This window comes from Geotrypetes seraphini, chromosome 12 (assembly GCF_902459505.1).
Source record: "Geotrypetes seraphini chromosome 12, aGeoSer1.1, whole genome shotgun sequence".
In the NCBI taxonomy this organism is placed as follows: Eukaryota; Metazoa; Chordata; class Amphibia; order Gymnophiona; family Dermophiidae; genus Geotrypetes; species Geotrypetes seraphini.
Window position 1 is genome coordinate 107,229,793 of NC_047095.1, and position 22,964 is coordinate 107,252,756.

At 44.5% G+C, this 22,964-nt stretch overlaps 1 protein-coding gene across 1 annotated transcript in view; it reads right to left on the reverse strand.

The window, feature by feature from the left end:
* Window positions 1-22,964, reverse strand: part of LOC117346257 (G-protein coupled receptor family C group 6 member A-like) — an 82,791-nt gene that overhangs the window by 57,770 nt on the left and 2,057 nt on the right. The window lies entirely within an intron of this gene.

The window sequence follows — 22,964 nt, forward strand, 5'->3', positions numbered from 1 at the left end:
CAGAGGCCTGGAACTGTCACAAGGTCGACCAGAAAAAGTGTCACAAGGCGGTAAGAGACGCCAAAAAGGTCTACGAGGAAAAAATAGCATGAGAAGCCAAAAGTTTCAAGCCCTTTTTTAGATATATAAAAGGGAAAAAACCAGCAAGAGAGGCAGTAGGCCCTCTCGACGACCAAGGAAGAAAAGGGTGCATCAAGAAAGACAAACAGATTGCAGATAGGCTAAATTCATTCTTTGCCTCTGTCTTTACCAATGAGGACACTTCAACAATGCCCGAAACAGTAGGAGTATTCAAGGGAGAAATAGAGGAATGCCTCACCACAGTGAACGTGGATTTGGACCAAATATACTACCAAATTGACAAGCTAATAAGTGACAAATCTCCTGGGCCAGATGGAATTCACCCAAGAGTGCTAAAGGAGCTTAAGGTCAAAATTGGAGAACTATTGCAAACCCTAGCTAACATGTCAATTAGAACCGGGCACATACCAGACGATTGGAAGATAGCAAATGTCATCCCAATCTTCAAAAAAGGATCGAGGAGAGAACCAGGCAACTATAGACCTGTGAGTCTTACGTCGGTTCCTAGGAAAATGGTTGAAGCACTAATCAAGAACAGCATAGTACAGCACCTGTAAAATAACGACCTGATGAGAGCCAGTCAACACGGCTTCAGGAAGGGGAAGTCATGTTTGACAAATTTACTTCAGTTTCTTAAGAAGGTGAACAAACAAATCGATAGCGGAGACCCGGTGGATATATATACTTGGACTTCCAGAAAGCGTTCAACAAGGTTCCGCACGCAAGGCTTCTGAGGAAACTACAAAGCCATGGAATAGAAGGGAACATACTAAGATGGATAGGCAAATGGCTGGAGAACAGATTGCAGAGAGTCAGCGTAAATGGGAAGTTCTCGGACTGGGAGATGGTGACAAGCGGTGTGCCCCAGGACTCGGTTCTCGGGCCCATCTTGTTCAATATCTTCATAAATGACCTGGAAGAGGGAACAACAAGCAATATTATCAAGTTTGCAGATGACACAAAACTAGGTCGGGCAGTTGGGACACAGAAGGACAGCGAAGAACTGCAGAAGGATTTGAACCAGCTGGAGAAATGGGCAGAAATGTTGCAGATGAAGTTTAATATAGAAAAATTCAAAGTAATGCACCTGGGCAGGAAAAACAAGGAGCATGAATATAAAATGTTAGGTGTAACTTTGGGCAAGAGCGAACAAGAAAGAGACCTGGGGGTACTGATAGACAGGACCCTGAAGCCGTCGGCTCAATGCGCAGCGGCGGCAAAGAAAGCAAACAGGATGTTGGGCATGATAAAAAAGGGGATCACGAGCAGATCGGTGGACATCATAATGCTGCTTTACCGAGCAATGGTCAGACCACACTTGGAATACTGTATCCAACACTGGTCTCCCTATCTAAAGAAGGATATAACCCTACTGGAGAGGGTACAGAGGAGGGTCACGAAATTAGTAAAAGGTATGGAGAATCTGAGCTACAAGGAACGACTCGGAAAACTGGGTTTGTTCACCCTCGAAAAGAGAAGACTGCGAGGGGATATGATAGAGACTTTTAAAATACTATAAGGTTTTGACAAAATAGAGCAAGAAACATCGTTATTCACATTGTCAAATGTGACACGGACAAGATGTCATGGACTGAAACTGAGGGGCATCAGACCCAGGACAAATGTCAGGAAGTTTTGTTTCACTCAGCGAGTGGTGGATGCTTGGAATGCTCTCCCGGAGGAGGTTGTGATGGAGACCACCATTCTGGGATTCAAAGGTAAATTGGATTCACACCTTCTTGCAAATCACATTGAGGGATACGGGTTAACAAGGCCTTCATCAGGGAACACCTAGCTTGGCCTCCGCGTATGCGGGTCGCCGGTCTAGATGGACCTAGGGTCTGATCCAGTAAAGGCATTTCTTATGTTCTTATTTGATACAATCACTTATCCGGTTTCCTAAGTGAGGTATAATTCAATTAAAATTGGGTACCATTACAAATTTAAATACAATAAATACAAAAAAAACACTGACTAACTTGAACAAGAGGAAACATGGGTGAAAGTGCAATCTTTAAAGAAAATGTAACATTTAACGGGAGAACAATTAGAAGGGGATTTGATGAGGAGATATGAAGTATCTGTCAGTAATGAGTTGTAGGTGATTATAGGTGTCCTTAAATATAAAAAAAACAAACACTTCAAGTTGCACTTGAATCGGCCAAGATTATTTTTTCTAAGTTCAATGGCAAGGCATTCCAATGTTGGGGCTCAACAACAGAGAAGATGTTTTGATGTTGTGTACTTATTATCTTCAATGACGGGACAGACAGCAAATGTTGGTCGATAGACCAAAGTGAATGACAAGACGTATAAGGGATAAGTAGCTTGTTCATACATTGTGGCTCTTTTGATGATACAACCAAACCATAACTCCTTTATCAGCTTCTCTCTAACAACTTCCATATGATGATATAATATAATCCAACTGAGCAATAGCACAAAGAGTATTTCCTTGTCTAGATACAATGGGGCAAATTCTATAAATGGCATCCCAATTGTAGATGGCAGTAGGCATCCTACCATTGTTTAACCAGACAATCGGGATGCACATTTATATTAAAACACCTGAAACAGGCTGCCTACACCGTAGGTGTTTTTGTAAGCCTAGGGAAATGCCTGAAATGTAGGCCAGCAAAATGTTGGTCTAAATTTCAAATAGATGTGGTTTTAGGTATCTGGCCAATCAGATACTTAGGCCATACCCAGTGCATCCCATGATGCACCAGGAAGGGGAAGGCCCACCATTTTGCAGTAGTGGACCTGCCAGCAAGAGGGAGTGGGCATACTTCTTACTGGCCATCAGATAAATGTATGGGAGGCATTCAGAGGGATCTTGGGGGTGTTAGGATAGAGTCAGGGAGTGTCAGTGGATCTTGGGGTGTCATGGAGTGTCAGGGGTAGAGTCAGAGAGTGTGGGGTAGAGTCAGGGATTTTTATGGGGGATTTGGGGGGATAATGGGCCAGTGAGAGGAGGGAGTGGGCAGCATGAGAGAGTGGGTATCCCTCCTGCTTTGGACTGTGTCAGGAGGGTTCAACTTTGTGGCAGGAGGAATTGTGCACTCCTCCTGCTTAGGACTGTTAGAGGTTTAGGGGTATTGACAGGAGGGAGTGGTAATTCCTCCTGCTGGCTAACTTTGTGGGGATCAGGTTCCCTGCCACTAAACTGATCATAGCAGGAAGATTCCCTTGTCATGAAAGGCTCAGCAGCAATGTGATTCTCTTACCAGCAACTGTGACATGGACTCTAGTTAGATAATTGGGGTGGTTTGTGATACTGTATAGGATGCCTTTGTGCAATTATCAAAAGTCACTTATGTGGCTGCTGAGACCGGGCATCCTATATAGAATTCATCCCAGTAGGTATAACCCCAGACATCTGAGCCAATGCACCCAATGGAACTGATGGTAACTGACCCATCAGCCCAGCCTCAGACAAATAGGAAGAGGAAGGGTCATATGAATCCCAGGAGTCTGAAGATTCTCATACACGAAAAGGATCTCCACCCGACCTACAACACAGCTGCTTTTCAGAATGCAGCTTCTTCACTACATGCTGTAAGCAGTTAAAAAATAACTTTTTGTCTCTCAAACTAGAAGAGAGAGACTTCTTTCAACCAAAATGACAAAGCAATCCCATTATTTAATGTAAAAGGTATGGGTGGGGGAGGAAAAGGATCTCAAAAACCTGCTTGGTGGTTAGGAATGAACCTCAGCCAAGTCTGACAAGATTCCACATTTCATTCATTGATCCTGAAAAACCTCCCCCTCCTTTTTACTGATTTATTTTTCTAAAATGCCTTTATTCAATCCTCTTTAAAATTTGTCATAGTAGGAAAAATATCCCATTTACATTTACATTCACTTATCTTAAATGATGCAGGCCCAACAGGACCTGACTTGCCAGATAGTCTGGCTTTGTCAAGGGGGTCAAATCTGCTGCTGCTGCATACATTTTGTAATTTTGGAGTGTTTCCATCTGATCTCACGTACCATCTTTTTTTGGGATATCAGCGTGCTATTGTACTTCTTATGACTACCCAGCCCAGCACACACCCCATCACCATCACTCAACATAGATCCTAAAACAGCTACCAAATCAGAAAGCAACTCACCAGCAGGCTCACTGGGCCCTGCACCACTGGAACTATCAGCCAAGGCTTCCGGAACAGTCTGCACCTCCATAGGCACCAAAGATGAACAACAAGAATACTCCTTCTGAGCTGATTGTCTGGGTTATCGCACCACTGATCAGTTAGCAGCACTCTTAGCTGCTCGAGACCCTGATCTCACTTGGCCTGACCTCTAGCTACCTCCCATACCTTGCCATTCCTACTACCAGTTATTCTACTCCCCTGCCTCACTACACACTCTTAACTGGAAAAATCACAAAACTCAAATCACCCCAAAAACAACAAACCCCCAAACCTTCCCCAAACTATAACCCAAAGAAGCCAACAGCCCAGCCACCACAAAATCAGTACAACTAAATCAAACCCAAATAACACAGTTCACAATCTAGGCACTTCCATCAACTCCCATCCTCCAAAATAACACCCCACCCAGCGCATGAGTATCACAGCAGAGAACTGTAAAATTCCTCCTAACCTTGCTCAGCTAAAACTGTGTGCCAAAGTGGAATGATTACAACCACAATCAAGCTACCCCTTGCACCTCACAGCAGAAGAATATAAGAACATAAGAGTAACCCAGTAACCCAGTAGCCCAGTCTCACGGTGGCCAATCCAGGTCACTAGTACCTGGCCAAAACCCAAGGAGTAGCAACATTCCAGCATCTCAAAGAATAGCAAGATTCAGGATCCCCAATGAGAGCAACATTCCAGAACTGAGATTGTGATGTCATAATGCCTCATTCCTCAGTGCCTCAGAGCCAACCTCATCAGTGATGTTATAATAGCTTCATTGTCCTATACTTGGCACACATAAGAGCATAAGAACAGCCATACTGGGTCAGATCAATGGTCCATCAAGCCCAGTAGCCCATTCTCACACTGGCCAATCCAGGTCCCTAGTACCTGGCCAAAACCCAAAGAGTAGCAACATTCCATGCTACTGATCCAGGGCAAGCAGAGGCTTCCCCTATGTCTTTCTCAATAACAGACTATGGACTTTTCCTCCAGGAACTTATCCAAACCTTTCTTAAAACCAGCTACACTATCCGATCTTACCACAACCTCTGGCAATGTGTTCTAGAGCTTAGCTATTCTCTGAGTGAAAAAAATTTCCTTCTATTGGTTTTAAAAGTATTTCTCATGCTAAAACTAAAACCCAGCAGCAGCAGTGGCACCGAAAACAGCTGCATCAATGAGCCATGTACCAGCCCCACATCAGCAGTCCTCCACCCCACCATACCACATACTCCCAAAGGTGCCACCTGCCTCTCCTGAAGAAAAGATTAGCAGCAGTGGTATCACTAAAATCCATCAAGGAAGGCCCAACCAACACTGAAGCTACCCGAAGCACTGCCATCACAATCACCCTACCTGAACTAGTAACTAAAACCAGCAAAGAAAGATGCTTTATCTCCCAAGCATTGAAAGACCTAACCACAACAAGGCTCCACCCAGCCCTGACACATACCCACCAAGGCTGGGCAAGCAGGTATGGAAAACAAGGGACAGCAGCAAACTTCCAATTCCTCATACCCCACCACCCAAATGCAGCCACCCAGAACTGCCAGGAAAAACCAAAACAGCACTATATTGCTTAAGCAGGGATAGGTCGTCTTCATCATGATTTGATTTAAATTCCATCCAATGTCTGACAACAGGAGTAGAATCACTTGATTCTTGAATCAATCCTAACACCTGCCTTTGAGATTTCTTAAGTTATATATCTTTGTTTAATGGTTAAGCTATTTATTTTACTCCGGGAGATTGTGGATGTTCTGAAAAATGATTTTAATCTCTCTTCACAATAAAAATACAAATAAAAGTGAATCATACAATTCACTATTGTTTTCAGTTTTTAATCCATGTGCTTTTATAACAGGACTTTTAGGGATCCCTGAGGAAAATAACATTGTCGAAAGACAGACCGTGTTGGGTCAATATTTCCCAATGGTTTGAGTCCTAGATATATTTTATGTGGATTATGAATTTGAATATCCACTATAATAAAACCCTTAGAGCACATGCACACTTCAATCTCCGTGTGGCCGTGATCCATGATCCATGGCTATGTGCCCCCGCATGCACAGTAGGAGCCTGTAGCAGTTTGTGACGCATGCGGTGGTTTCCCCAGCAATGTTCCTGGCCCAATCTCCGATGTTGGCTGACTTCTGACGATGCCTCTTCTTCTCATCTCCAGACTAGCAGTGGCAGCAGCTACAGGGCATTTGCTAGGCCGGCCCACTTTGATAATGTGAGGTGGGCCAGCCTAGCAAAAGCCCCAAGGCTGCCCGGCCTAGCGAATACTGGACAGGAAGCAGGTAAAGGGGAAGGGGTACTACTGGACAGGGGGAGGTAAAAGTAAGGGAGAAGGTCTACTGCTGGACAAGGGGAGCAGGGAAGGGGTGCTGCTGGACATGGGGGCAGTAAAAGGAAGGGAGAAGGGCTACTGTTGGACAGGGGGAGCAGGGAAGGGGTACTGCTGGACAGGGGGAGGTAAAAGCAAGGGAGAAGGGAAGACAGACAGGGGGAGAGAGACAGAAAGAAAAAATAGACAGAAAGAAAGAAAGAAAGAAAAAAATGTTTAAGTCTACACATCTATTCTAAAACCGTTAATGTACCGGGCTAAAAAAATAGTTTTTAAATAAAGCCTGCATCTTGAACATCATCATCTAAACAGAGTTTTCATTTTTGCTGGATTTGCATTTTAGTGGGATTAAGGGTCAATCTTTTGCTTGTTTTCCTTTCTAAACATCACCAGTGCAATTTTTATATCTTTAATTCAGCATCAAATCATGGATCATGGAGGAGTGTGTGGTGCAGTGGTTGCATCTACAGCCTCAGCACCCTGGGGTTGTGGGTTCAAACCCCGCACTGCTCCTTGTGACCCTGGGCAAGTCACTTAATCCTCCATAGCCCCAGGTACGTTAGATAGATTGTGAGCCTACCGGGACAGTGAGGGAAAAATGCTTGAGTACCTGATTGTAAAAACCGCTTAGATAACCTTGATAGGCGGTATATAAAATCCTAATAAACTTCAAACTTCATTTATGTTACCTAACCCAGCTCTCCTTTTTAGATGCTTTAACATCTACTGCTTCTTCAGATAAAACATTCCATTTCTCAATAAAACAATATCATCAAAATGATCCAAATCCAGCCTTCTATCACAGACTATAATTCTGATTATGCAGTTTTATCTCTTGTAATCATATGTGAAGTATTCAGTGGTCTTTTTTTCCTTTTCTTTCCAGTTGTTGGCAAACTCTAAAATAAAATGATAAAACCAGACTAATGGATTCAATGAGATACCCTTAACACTATTCTCATCTGTACAACCTGAACATGCCAATAAGGAAAAAGGGGAAGAGGCTTGTAAATATTTTTGTGGTTACACATTCAAAGCAGTGGGCAAGATGATTAAGTGGTTTGCCCAGGGTCACAAGAAGCAGCATTGGGCTTCATCCCACAACAAAACAAACAAATCACCAACAAAGTTCCATAGAAGAACAAGGAGAGTGCCAACATAAAGGACCAAAGCTCTGGAGATGATCTTGATGCCAGCACCATTCTTCCTTTTGTACAGAGGAATTTGACTGCTTTATAGCACTATAGTTTCTGTGGTTCACTATATATCGAACCCAAGAAGATCTTTTGCAACCGGGTCCCTACCACTCATCATTTTTGTTTATCATTTTGGACATTACCTTAGACGCTTTACTACACATTTGACGTAAAGACTGTTTGTGAAGAATTTGAATAAAGCTTGTCATCGAGATCATCGGCTTCATCCCACAACCTCCGGGTGTTAAGGCAGCAGTTCTACCACTAGTCTGCTCCTCACCCCTATAAGTCTAGGTGATATCCTTTTTTATGAGAACAAGAAAACTCAGGGCAACTTAATTCTAAGACCCATGTAATCCAAAAAATCTTGCATATTTTGATTGAAGCAATCTTCAAGATGTAAACTTATATCCCCAATAAGATAATATTTTGACATAGAAGGTCCCCTTGGTTTCAGATCACATTTTAGGTGAACAAAATAATATGAACCAATTATAATTGCCTTCCAAAGTGTCATCAGTAGCCTCACAAATCATTACGTCTAAGCCATTACTATTTACTGATCCTAAATGCTTAAATAAATAAATACTGTGTGTGTGTGTATATATGTATATAGATAGATAGATAGATAGATAGATAGATAGATAGATAGATAGCTATACACACACACACTGTATATATTGCCAAACCTCCACATCTAACCTAGGAAAAAAATGTAATCCATGGGATATAAACTAAACTAAACTAAACCTTAGGTTTGTATACCGCACCATCTCCGCGTGCGCAGAGCTCGGCACGGTTTACAGAGGTTGAGAGGAAAGGAACTACAAGGAAGGGATATAGGAGAGGGACTGAGGAGATAGAGGGGGACAAGATACTAGAGCACGGGAGGTGATTAGGTTTTTGAAAAGAGCCAAGTTTTCAAGTGTTTGCGGAAGGATTGGAAGGAGCTAGAATTTCTGAGCGGGGATGAAAGGTTGTTCCAGAGTTCTGTGGTTCTAAAGGGGAGGGATGTTCCAAGTTTTCCTGCGCGGGATATACCTTTTATAGAAGGGAAAGATAGTTTCAGTTTTTGGGAGGATCTAGTCGAGAGCGGGTTTGAGGAGTTCCAGAAGAGTGGGATAACAGGAGGAAGGACGCCGTGTAGAATCTTGAAGGCTATGCAGGCACATTTATAGAGGACTCTGGAGTAAACTGGGAGCCAGTGAAGCTTGGAGAGGAGTGGGGAAACGTGGTCGAACTTGCCTTTTGCGAAAATAAGCTTGGCCGCGGCGTTTTGAATTAGCTGAAGTCTATGGAGGTTTTTCTTTGTTAGGCTTATATAGATGGAGTTGCAGTAGTCCAGTCTAGAAAGGATGGTGGATTGAACGAGGATGGCGAAATGAGAATGATGAAAGCAGGATCTTACTTTCCTCAACATATGGAGGCTAAAGAAGCATTTTTTTACTAGGGAGTTGAGGTGATCGTTGAAGGAGAGAGAGGAATCTAGGATGATGCCAAGGACTTTGCTTGAAAACTCAAGCTGAAGAGTGGGGCCGGAAGATAGAGGGATGGAGGTGGGTAAATGGTCAAAGGTTGGGCCGAGCCAAAGTAGTTTGGTTTTGGACTCATTCAGTTTCATTTGTACAGATTGGGCCCAGGATTGGAGGTTCGTAATACATGTGGAAATGTTCTCAGCGAGGTTCGAGAGGTTCGAGTCGGTTTCAAGGAGGATGAGGATGTCATCGGCGTAGGAGTAGAGAGTTTCTAGTGGGGATAAATGAAGGAGTTTCAGAGAGGACATGTAGATGTTGAAAAGGATAGGGGAGAGGGGTGAGCCTTGAGGGACTCCACATTTTGGCTTCCAGGCGGGGGATGAGGAACCGTTTGTGTTAACGGTGTAGGAGCGGAAGCGTAGGAATTTCGAGAACCAATCCAGAACTGTGGAGCTTATGCCTATTTCGGAGAGTTGGAAGATTAGGATGTCGTGGTGAACGACATCGAAGGCTGCGGAGAGGTCGAATTGAAGAAGAACAGCAAATTTGTTGCGAGAATGGAGTTGTTGCACCTTAGAGATTAGTGAGGCCAAGAGGGATTCGGTGCTAAAGTTGGGTCTGAAGCCAAATTGGTGGGGTAGGAGGATAGAGAATCGTTCTAGGTAGGATGAGAGTTGGGTGGATATGATGGATTCTAATAGCTTGGTTAGGAGAGGGATATTTGCTATAGGACGGTAATTTGATGGAATGGAGGGATCGAGGTCGGCCTTTTTCAGTAGAGGGGACAGTGAAATGTGTCCCATGTCAGGGGAGAAAAGGCCTGATGTTAGGGCGGAGTTTATAAGTTCGGTAAGGGAAGCGATGGCCTGTGTAGGGATATTCTCGAATAGGTAGGAGGGGAAAGGATCCAAAATGCACTTGCAAGTTTTTAGTTTGAGGCAGAGTTTGGAGACTTGCAGTTCGGAGACAAGCTCGAAGGTGGTCCAGGATCTATCGGCAGGAATGGATACCGGTAAGGTAGAGTTGGGAACAGTAGAGGTCAGGGAATTGTAGGAGACTGAGGGGGGGAAGGAGCATCTTAGGGTGGTAATCTTTTCATTAAAGAAATTTGCAAGGGCCTCGGCTGATAGAGATGGCGGAAGCAAAGACGGGTCTTTTTTTATAGTTAGGGAGCGCCAGATGTTGAACAGCGCACTGATCTGGTTGTTGGATCTGGAGATCTTGTCTCCAAAGAAGTTTTTCCTGGCTTTTTTTAATGTTGAATTGTAAAATTTAATATTAGCCCTCCAGGTCTGTCTATCAGAGGGGGATTTGGATTTTTTCCATTTGCGCTCCAAAGCGCGACACTTCTGTTTCAATTCTCTGTGAAGGGGTAGATACCAGGGGGCTTTTCGGGGATAGGAGATGGTTTTGGTGGTTAATGGAGCAAGGGAGTGGTAGGTGGACTCTGAGAGGATGGTCCAGTTGTGCCAATGTGATTCGGGGTCTATAGGTCTAGGGTTGGAGGAGAGTTTGTTGAGAAATTTGGACCAGAATAGGTTGCTTGAGGTTTTTTTGCGGTAGGTTATGGAATGAGAGGAGTGGGGTGGGGGGTCAAGATGTGACATGAAGACGGGGAGACAGGTAGTCCCTAAGAAGTGGTCTGACCAAGGGACTTGTTCCCAGCGAGTGTCGTCGGTTGAGGTTTTGAAGGTGGTAAGATCAATGAAGGTGGTGAAGTCTAGAGTATGCCCTTTTTCGTGGGTTTGGGATGGGGTGGGTGAGGGGAAGCCGAGAGAGGTAAGGAAGTTGTTGAATTCGGATGTATCATTGTTATTTGTGTCGTCGAGGTGGAGATTGATATCACCAACAATCAGAAGTCTTTGGAATTTAAGGAAGGCATTTGTTATGGTCTCATAGACGAGATATACATTTCAAAAAATTGAATCTTCCTGAATTGAAAACCAGATTTCAATGATAACAATGAAAATTGATTGTTGAAGTTCAATTAGATCTATTATTTGAGAAAGATCATGCATTGACATATAGTAAAGGGATTGGTAGTCAAGAATGCAGTCACAACAGTTGTATTTTGCAGAGAATGAATATCTTCCCTCTACAAGCATATTTTAACTTCCAGCAGAGGGTATGTCATGTAACTATGCTTCTAACAATGTCTGTGCAACACATACAATGAAATATTTTAATAAGCAGATGAACTTTCAAGAAGAAAATTTAAATGACAATTTGATACAGCTTTCAAATATGTAGCAAGCTTCAACAAGAACCAAATAGATAACATTTTCCATAGCTTGAAAAATTAGAAATTAAAGGAATAAGAAGATTAAGAAGCAAAGAGGAGACACAAAAGATAAATTAGAAATTAATTTTCTTCACATAGACACCTGAGTCAATAGGAATTAAGATACCACAGAATTCAAACATACTTAAACAAATACATGTCCTTAATTTCAGAAAGTTGGGAAGTATATATCCCCTAATTGTCTAATCTAATCTAATCTACAATTTGTGAGTCACTTTATGTCTAAATAGGTTCAAGGTGATGTACAATTTGAGTAAAGACAGAGAAGTAGAGGGGGGAGAGGAGGCAGGAATGGGAGGGATGAAGGGCTTCTAGAGTGAGGTGGAGAGTAGAATTAGAGTTATATTTTACATTGAAGAAATTGAAATCTCAGTCAAGTAGGCTAATGATTATCAATGAAGTACATTGCCCCGAAGAGCAGAATCTTCAGTTTATACACTAAAAACAGATATGAATGGAAATGCAAAATGAACTCAGTGGTCTTTATCTGCTGATATCAATTTTGTTTATTTGATCCAGAAAATTAAACATTTTCTAATTAATAGACTCTATGGAGAAAAGTGTTAGGAATTCACCTACTTTACCTACACATCTCTTTAACTGTATAAACACATCTTAATCGAGGGGTTATCTTATACCTCTTTTTTTCTCATTTGTAACCAACAAAAAAGAAATTCACAATTATGTCTTGAATAGGAGCCGAGATACTTACGAAATATCTCCAATCAATTTAGGAAAAGGGCTAAAGGATATAGGGTCAGATATTTGTAAACTCTTATAATTTATGATACCTCCAATTAAGATGTCCCCATCTTGGCAGTACCACAACCCAGTTTTTCCAGTGCATTTAAAGTTAACAGTATTCCATGAGATACTAAAAAACATTAAAAAAATCAGACCAAGGTAACCTCTCATCTTTTAAGATCTAAAATAAACTTATCCTATAAAATACTTGCTCTTCAACTGCACTTATTTCTGATGAAGGATATTGTACGGGTCTTGGTAAATCCACTCTTTTATACCTTTCTGCTATGGGAAAACAGATTTCTACATGAACACAAAGAATACTGAAGGGACATATGGTCCTTATAGAGTTCTGCTTTACAAAGTTGTTTATCTTTCTGATCTGTGTATGTAATATTACATATAGGTTATTTTTATTAAAAAAAAATAACCTTACAGAAGCCCTGCCTCATTACATAAAGGACAAATATTATCTTTATTGAATGCTTGGTGATAGGTGTAATAATACTAATTATCATTATCATTCATTTTGTCTATAGCCATTTGTATGATCAGAATTTACCAGATATTGTCATATTTTACAGGACAGAGCAGTTTTATAATTATTACAAAACACAGCCATTCACTTGATACATAATGCAAATAAGTTTGAACACATCACCCCACTTTTGAAAAAAAAAGCACACTAGTTACCTGTTTCCTATTAAATCACTTACAAGGTATTACTGCTAACATTCATTGAACCTGCATTCTTCTTGCATTTCTAGACACCTTACACACCTCCCCATTCTCTTTGATCTATCAGTCAGAATCAACTTACTATTCCAACCTAAAAAGAGCTTATCATTGAGCACATTTGAGAGATGATTTTTGCTGTTCAGGGACCTAAACTCTGACTCACTTGTGATCCACCAACAAGCAACTTTAGATAAGTTCAGATTTGAACTTAAAACATTTCTCTTTAGGGATGCCTACCAATAGAATTCTTTACTTACTAGTGTTTAAGCCCGTTACATTAACGGGTGCTAGAATAGATGTCTGTCTGTCTTTCTCCTGCCCCCCTGTCTCTTTCTTCCCTTCCTTCTTTCTTTCTATCTCTCTCTCTGCCCCGTTTATCTTTTTTCTTTCTGTCTCTCTCCTTCTATCTTTCTTTCTCCCTCCCACTTTATTTCTTTCTTTCTATCTTTTCATTTTCCTGTTCCTCCTGTCCAGCAGTAGGCCTCCCTTCCTTCCCCCCACCACCAAGCAGTCTGCAATAGTTACATTTGTGAACTTCAAAAAAGCTGAGAACATTGTTATCGAGAAATAAATGCTTCAAGTCAAGCAGACCTTGAAAATCCTGTTCCATTTCTGCTGGCATGTTTGTGTTGGGGGTGGCTGCTCCCTGTCGCTTTCAGGCCTTTCCCGGGGCGCTTTAACCTGCGGTAATGTGTGCGAACGGCTCCATCACCGGCTTCTCCACCTGGACCCTGGGCACGCGCCACGCTCCGCCCCTTAGCTACCCAGAAGTACTGGGCTTCACTCGCCTGCTCCTGGAGAGTAGCCCGAGAGGGCTGGAGGGGGGGAAGCGGCTGCCGTGGTGATCTTGCCGACTCCCTTGCCGGAGTTATTTTTACAGTTTAAAGGTGCCACGGCGGCTCCTCTAACGTTCCCCGCCTGCATTAGAAGTGTTTTGTGAAGCAGATGCGGCTGGTGACAGGAACCGCGGCGGCACCTTTAAACTGAAAAAAATAACTCTGGCAAGGGAGCCGGCCAACTGGCAGTTCAATTGGGAGCTTCGGTCTGGGCCTTGCCTTGCGGAAGTCCGACGCAGGCGGGGATCGTGAGAGGAGCCACCGCTGCGTCTTTCAACTAAAAAATACAATACGGCAAGGAGCAGCAGGGAGCAGGCCAAACGGAAAAATGGAACCCTAAGCAGCGCATGCGCACTCCTATCTGTGGGTCGCTACAGCTCACGAAAAACGGACGCATGCGATGGGAGTGTGCATGCGCGGCCTAGCGTTTTATTATATTAGATTACCATCCCTCAGGAATGGGTTCTTTACAAACACGATGTGACTCTCTGTTATGTTTTTTCCTTACCCCTCTTTTCTTTCATATAATTGTAGTTCCAACCCATATACCTCACTATCGTGTCAACATTTTTTAATTTAACTTCACTGTCCCCATATTAGATTGTGAGCTGCCAGCAAGGTTGATTAACCATTGTGTGGGATAGTAACTTTTAATAAGTTTGGAACTTGGAACTTGATGTAAAATATTAGCTTTAGTCATAGGAATAGATTTTTCAGTTATTCTCTATCACAAGTATGGAGCGATCTATTGACATCCCAATTACTAATACTATATTGTGTCTCATTTAACTCATTAAAAACATCTGCAGTTAGTCTTTCTCCTCTTTCTTGATCATGACATTGTGTATCTTGACCATTTACCACACTGACTGAGCAGTCTTTACAGACTTCATTCTTCAAAACTCCCTTGACTTATTCAATCTCTTGCCTATAGTCCTTTCAGCTTCATTCTTTCCCTTGCTAATGCAAATACACTCTTCTAATAACTTGTCAATTACTTAACCCTGTACAGTCAGCACTGGATCATGAGCTCAATATCATCTCCATCCAGATAACTCATCCCTCTAGGAATGCACTATTTTCTCCATCCAATTCTTCCTATGAACTCACTATTACTATCAAGATATTCCAGAGGCAGCACGTAAAAATATTTGGTGGCCCTATCCAGATGGTATCATTAAATATTCATGGTAATAGTCATTGTTAGGTGCCACTGACTCATGCTCGAGTCCTAGCAACTTGATGAATTGTGGATCATAAAAGAAAGTGGAAAGTGGTAGCTAGAGGAAATATTCATATAACAGTAGAATTGTCTGCATATTTTTCCTTGTATTATCCAGCCTCATGTGTTGAACTCTGTCTTTAACAGCGGAACCTGGAGCGGCCCGCTTCCCCAAAGCAAGACTTCCCCCAACTCCTCATACCCCCCACCAACCCAAGGAGACAATGAAACCTGTATGGTAAAAACCTTGGCCGGAGCCCTGTTTATTGAAAATAAACATATTTAAATAACATATTAACATCTTAAATAAACATCTTGCAAACAGCATTAAATAACATTATTGAATTACACTAACACAATGGTATCACCATTGTACCCACAGATCCCGAGCTACCATCACAGCTGTAACAGGCCCCTGCCCCGCCGTCTAAGCAAGGGTCCCAGGGGTGGCATTTCCCCATCTGACCCACCAGGCACGGCTCCCAGCCGTCCCACCACTCATCCCTTGATGAGCCCAGCAGCCAGTAGTTCGGGATACCGCCACAGGCCTGTAACCTGTTACAGGCTCCCCCCCCCCAATGAACAGAGCTGCGGCTAAGGGGCCATCACATGCTCACAACAGCAGGCAAAATCATCCAACAAAAGGTCCCACCCAATGTCCGAAATATGCACGTGATCCCTGTAAAACAACCCCGAACAGGATACATCAACCCAATCATGTCTAATCTGCACCCCAACCCGGGTTTCCACCCACCGGCCAATCTGGTGATTCACCTTAGCGAGCTCCCTGGTCCACCTGTGGGATTCCAACCATTTCGGTCGCGGGATAATATCTGACCAAACCAGTCGGGCACCAGGAAACCACCCCTGAATCACCCCCAGATCGCCGATGACAGTATCAATTAAATATTTGTCACTAAATGAATCGACATCATTACCCCCAAGGTGAAATAACAAAAGGTCCGGGCGACGAGAACAACATAGTAACATAGTAACATAGTAGATGATGGCAGATAAAGACCCGAATAGTCCATCCAGTCTGCCCAACCTGATTCAATTTAAATTTTTTTTTTTTTCTTCTTAACTATTTCTGGACGAGAATCTAAAGCTTTACCCGGTACTGTGCTTGGGTTCCAACTGCCGAAATCTCTGTTAAGACTTACTCCAGCCCATCTACACCCTCCCAGCCATTGAAGCCCTCCCCTGCCCATCCTCCTCCAAATGGCCATACATAGACGCAGACCGTACAAGTCTGCCCAGTAACTGGCCTAGTTCAATCTTTAATATTATTTTCTGATTCTAAATCTTCTGTGTTCATCCCACAATTCTTTGAACTCAGTCACAGTTTTACTCTCCACCACCTCTCTCGGGAGCGCATTCCAGGCATCCACCACCCTCTCCGTAAAATAGAATTTCCTAACATTGCCCCTGAATCTACCACCCCTCAACCTCAAATTATGTCCTCTGGTTTTACCATTTTCCTTTCTCTGGAAAAGATTTTGTTCTACGTTAATACCCTTTAAGTATTTGAACGTCTGAATCATATCTCCCCTGTCTCTCCTTTCCTCTAGGGTATACATATTCAGGGCTTCCAGTCTCTCCTCATACGTCTTCTGGCGCAAGCCTCCTATCATTTTCGTCGCCCTCCTCTGGACCGCCTCAAGTCTTCTTACGTCTTTCGCCAGATACGGTCTCCAAAACTGAACACAGTACTCCAAGTGGGGCCTCACCAATGACCTGTACAGGGGCATCAACACCTTCTTCCTTCTACTGACTACGCCTCTCTTTATACAGCCCAGAATCCTTCTGGCAGCAGCCACTGCCTTGTCACACTGTTTTTTCGCCTTTAGATCTTCGGACACTATCACCCCAAGGTCCCTCTCCCCGTCCGTGCATATCAGCTTCTCTCCTCCCAGCATATACGGTTCCTTCCTATTATTAATCCCCAAATGCATTACTCTGCATTTCTTTGCATTGAATTTTAGTTGCCAGGCATTAGACCATTCCTCTAACTTTTGCAGATCCTTTTTCATATTCTCCACTCCCTCTTTGGTGTCTACTCTGTTACAAATCTTGGTATCATCTGCAAAAAGGCACACTTTTCCTTCTAACCCTTCAGCAATGTCACTCACATACATAGTGAACAGGATTGGCCCCAGCACCGAACCCTGAGGGACTCCACTAGTCACCTTTCCTTCCTTTGAGCGACTTCCATTATCCACCACCCTCTGGTGTCTGTCCGACAGCCAGTTTCTGACCCAGTTCACCACTTTGGGTCCTAACTTCAGCCCTTCAAGTTTGTTCAACAGCCTCCTATGAGGAACTGTATCAAAGGCTTTGCTGAAATCCAAGTAAATTACATCTAGCATATGTCCTCGATCCAGCTCTCTGGTCACCCAATCAAAAAATTCAATCAGGTTCGTTTGGCACGATTTACCTTTTGTAAAGCCATGTTCCAGAAGAGGAAGCAACTGATGCCAATGCATGCCCCTCTGTCCCCACAAAGAGACGTAAACTCCGCGCTGATGAAGGCCCAAATGATGACCACACGGACGGACCACTGCACGCTCCCCAGCCCAATGTACGAAGGAGTGCCCAATGATCCAGAATGACAGGACATGCTGCATTGCATCTGCAAAGCAAAACTCAGCAGTCAAGCCAACATCACCCAAACCACAAGTTTAGTAAGGAGCAACCATGCAGTGACCCAGCACTCCCACACCCCCAGCCATGCACACCCCTGCCCGAAAATCACTTTCTTCCCGACCCACTCCTGACATCTACCCATGAGCACCCAACCAATCTGACCCCGCCCTTCTTGGATCTACCCCCGACCTGAACCCTATGGATGAATGTAACTGCGATAAGCCTCCGACGACCATCTTCCCAGCTGTCGAATCACCGCAGCAGGCACCCCAGCTGCAAAAGCACTGGTAGAGGCCCCAATGTGGAAAGAATGCATTCCGTAACGCGCTGGCTCCACTCCGCACCGCCCCAGAGCCAAACGCAATACAGCCAAAAACTGGTAATGAGAGAGACGAGTGCCATCCTCATGCATCAACAGCGCTAAGTCCGATCCAGGACGGACCGCCATAAAGGCGTCCAGAGAACGGATGGGGCACGATGCACAGCCCATTACTTGGTGAAGGACCAACGTGCGCCCCCTGCCCAGCTGGTCCGTCTTAGACTGAGAAATGAATAAACGCACCGAACTCCTGTCCACGTGCTCCTGACTGCAGAAAAGACCTCGCTGGCCCAGGACATCCGACGGGTGAACAAGCAACTCTCCAACCCGCAGGGCCCCAAAAAAGGCCACCAAGAAGACTGCACGAAACAAACAGGCTTCAAAACCCGAACGCGTCACCACCAGCAATACCCCAATGAAACGCACTAACAGCTCATCTAACAGAGATCGGTAACCGAGAATCCGGCAGCCACAGAGCCACCCGATCCCAGGCAACCAGCATCCGGCGAGGCAAAAATCCCGACGATGGGCAACGCCAACCAAGAGCCTTACAAAAAAAAAATGCAAAGCCGGCCAAGTGACCAGCCGCTGCACTTCGGGAATAGCCTGCCAGATGCGAGTTCACCAGGAAGTCCGCCAGCAGGACCTCTGACACAGGTCCGGGGACCCAACCCCGGGAACGAAGAAAGGCAAACACTGTTGCAAAGCCTTGATTATAACGGATCCAAGTGGTCGGGGCAACGGACTGCTGCAATAACCACCAGATCTGCTCACCACCAAAGCTCCACAAATGATCAGGCATCGGCAATCCTTCTATCTTTGCTGCCGGTGCCAGCTGACGAAACTAAAAGAATTGGAAGCGAGAGAGAGCATCAGCAAGCTTGTTCTGAACCCCGGGATGTGGCACGGCCCGAATAAACAAGTTAAGACGCAAACAGCGTAAAACAAGTTCTCGCATGACAGCATTCAAACGCAAATATTTAGCGGCCTGTCGATTAACAACCTCAACCACCCCCATAAACCTATTCGGCCACAACTCACACGCCACCAGCAGGGGAAAAAGCTCCAGTAGTGTCACAATTACGAGTAACGCCCGCCTGCCTCCAGCTCTCAGCCACGCCACCGCGCACCAATCTCCCTGACAATACACCCCCAGCGGCATCTGATTCTAGCTCAAGATCCAAATTCTAGCTCAAGCTCCCTATACAGCATTGGGTTGCTGTATAGGGAGCGACCCATTAAAGTGCGCGAGAAACAGAGACCACATGCACAAATCCACCCAGATCCTCGCCGTAATACGGACAAAATGTCTGCAATCACGGACACCCGAAGTTGCCGCAGCAAGTCTATGCGAAAAGGCACGGCCCATATGCAGGACCCGACAGGCGAAGTTAAGAGACCCCAGCAAGGACTGCACTACTCTCAAAGTGGGCTTACGAGAAGCCCGCACCAGCGATATCAAGTCCAACAACTGCCGCACCTTCCCCTGCAGCAGCCGAGTGACCATCGCAACTGAGTCAATCTCAATCCCTAGGAAGGTGAGACAGGTAGTAGGCCCCTCAGATTTCTCAGCCGCCAAGGGTACCCCAAATTCAGCAGCCATGCCCTCGAAAGCGGATTTCAACCATCCACAATCACCAGAGCGCGCCGCCCCCGACAAACAGAAAATCGTCAAGATAGTGAACCACAGAATCCCTCCCCACTCGCTGAACCGTAACCCAATGTAAAAAAGAAACTGAATAACTCAAAGTAGGCATAGGATATGGAACACCCCATCGGCAAACAGCGATCAAAATAAAAGGAACCTTCAAACCGGAAGCCCAACAACGGATACGAGGACGGATGAACCGGCAACAACCGGAAGGCCGACTCAATGTCCAGCAAAGCCCCGCCACCTAGACGCTGAACGAGACGCAATGCACCATCAAAGGATGCGTAGCGAACTGAACACAGATCCTGCGGAATGCCATCATTTACCAAGCGCCCCATGGGCCGGGTGGTGCTTAGGTGGCATATATTTTTTAGCACACTCAAAATCAACAACACATTACTGACAAATTAACACATAGAAAACATTTGTGTATGTTATCAGTTCCAAGTTTCCAAGTTTATTTTACATTTGATATAAATGGCACAGGCAGAAACCTGGTATTTCAAAGAAGAAAAAAATTGGCATATACTTATCTCTAAAGTGCAAAAAAATAAAAAAAAATCTAAAGCAGACAAAGACAAAGACCTCTCCAGCTTTCAACCCTGTATCACATCAATCTAATGGACCTAAATAGCAAAAAAAATGTAAATAAAGAACAAGAGAAAGAAAATACTGTAACCCCTATCAGTAACAGAATGGAAAAAGCAAGGAAACCGAGCAAGGAAGCAAAAAAAAAAGGTCTATCGAACAATAGCTAAACAGTTTACAATATGTATAATATAGGTAGAAGTAGAAAAAATAAAAACAAAACAAAAAAAGCAATCTTCAGCATGATATAATAAAACTGGGATGAAAAACAGACATCAATAGACAGGATCGTGGGAGAGAATATTGGGGAATATACGTCATTACATCGAAATACAAATAAAATAAAAGTGATGAGGGGGAAGTGGAAAGTCACAAAAGGAAAGGGATCAGTTCTTATGAAGCATTTGTAGTTTTCAGCTAAAGTAATCATCCCCTGCTGGACAGCCGGCTGAGACCCCATCTGCCACAGTAGTGAGAGGCAGGTGTGAGCCCTGAGTTCACCCGCCTGGCCCCATGCCAACGCCGCTCGAATGGTAATGTCAGCTCGGTCCAGCGCTGCATCGGCAGGCTCCCCCATCTGCTGCAGAAGTGAAAGGCAGGCGCGAGACCCGAGCGTGCCTGCCTGGTCCTATGCTGTTGCCTGAATGGCGCCATTGATTTTCTTGAGACTCATGGGAGCTAATGGAACCATTCCAGCAGTGGTGCAGGACCTGGTGCGGGACCAGGCAGGCATACTCAGGGTTCGTGCCTGCCTTTCACTTCTGTCTGCCAATGCAGCTCTGGACCAAGCTGATGGCACCATTCGGGTGGTGGTGTGGGACCAGGCAGGCGTACTCGAGGCTCGCGCCTGCCTCTCACTGGAGCGAAAAATATGGTATTTCTGTTCCTCGAGTGCTCACAAAAAAAGTAGTTTATGGTATTTTAACCTGGATCCCTTGGATTAGTCTACTGCACAGTTCTTCAACCACCGGTCCACGGACCAGTGGCGGTCCGCAGAAAATTTCTGCCGGTCCGCACAGGGCCGGCAAGATCAAGTCGGCAGTTAAATTTCCTGCCGACTGCGGTTCCTGCTGATTAATGTTCCTCCCAGCCTCAGGCGATCAAGATAGGCTGCCAACGTCGGGGCCTTCCCTTTGTGAGTCTCGCCTGTTCGGAAACAGGAAGTTGAAACAAAATAGGCGGGACTCAGAGAGTGAAGATCCCGACGTCGGCAGCGTGTCTTGATCACCACCCCTGCCGAGTTGCTGAAGAGGGCCGTGGGAAGTTGCGATTAGACCGGAGAGAGCTGCAGATTCAGGTGCAGGTGGAGGGAGATGGTCAGCATGTACGAACAAGATCCTGTGGAGCCTTCACAGTGGCTGTCTCCCCTCCCACCAGCTCTCCAATTTGCCAGGGCAGTGATTTACCGGCAACTTCCTGCAGGCAAGTACCGAGAGCTGCTGGAAGGGGAGGAAGCCTCTGTAGGAGGCTGGGAAGGTCTGGAAAAGGGAGAGCTGTTACTGGACTTGAAGGGAGTTAGAAGGAGAGATGCTGCTGGGAGGGGAGGAAGGAAAGGGATGGGAAGAGAGTTAATGTTGGATAGAGGGAGAAGGGAAGGGAGCAGAAGGAGAGATGCTGATGGAAGGGAAGGAGGGAAAGGTATGGGAAGAGAGTTAATATTGGATAGAGGGAGGAGGGAAGGGAGAAGAAGGAGAGATACTGCTGGGAGGGGAGGAGGGAAAGGGATGGGAAGAGAGTTACTGTTGGATAGAGGGAGGAGGGAAGGGAGAAGAAGGAGAGATGCTGCTGGGAGGGGAGGAAGGAAAGGGATGGGAAGAGAGTTAATGTTGGATAGAGGGAGGAGGGAAGAGAGAAGAAGAGAGATGCTGCTGGGAGGGAGGAGGGAAAGGGATGGGAAGAGAGTTAATGTTGGATAGAGGGAGGAGGGAAGGTAGAACAAAAAAAGGAAGGAGGGTAGGGAGAAAGAAAAAAGGAAGGAAACAGCTGGCAGGGAGATTACAGGAGGGGAAGGGGGTCAGGGTGGAATGGAGAGATCAGATGAGAGAAAGGGGAGAGAGAGGAATGAGAAAGGGGGTCAGCAGAGAAATGAGAGAGGGATAAAGATGCTAGATCTGGTGTAGTAGAGATAAAAATGAAGAAGGCAGTGAAGCTGGAATGAATGATGTAAAAAGGAGAGAGGAGGATGGACAAGGAAGAGGGGCATAGAAAGAAGTCAGATATATATGGAAGGGGGAGAGGGCAGACATTGGATGGAACGGGCAGATGCTGGAAGGAAAAGAGTGAAAAGAAGATGAAAGCAGAAACCAGAGACAACAAAAGGTAGAAAAAAATAATTTTATTTCTATTTTGTCATTAGAATATATCAGGTTTGAATTATATATCCTGCTAGAGACATAACTGGGGACTGCAGTATTCTGTTAGCATGATATTTCTATGTAGCATTCTATAATAACTTGGCTTGTTCAGTTTTCTTGATAGTAGAGGGGATATATGTAAAGGGGAGGGGAGACAGGGTTTTGTTGGTCCGTGCTCTGTATATTTGTATTTATAAAATCACAATTGTTCAGAATATTATTTCTTTTTATACTTTAATAAAATACGTTCAATATAAAATCATAATTGCGGCTTGTGCAGATGGGATCAGATGGTTTGCGGGGACCGAGCTCGC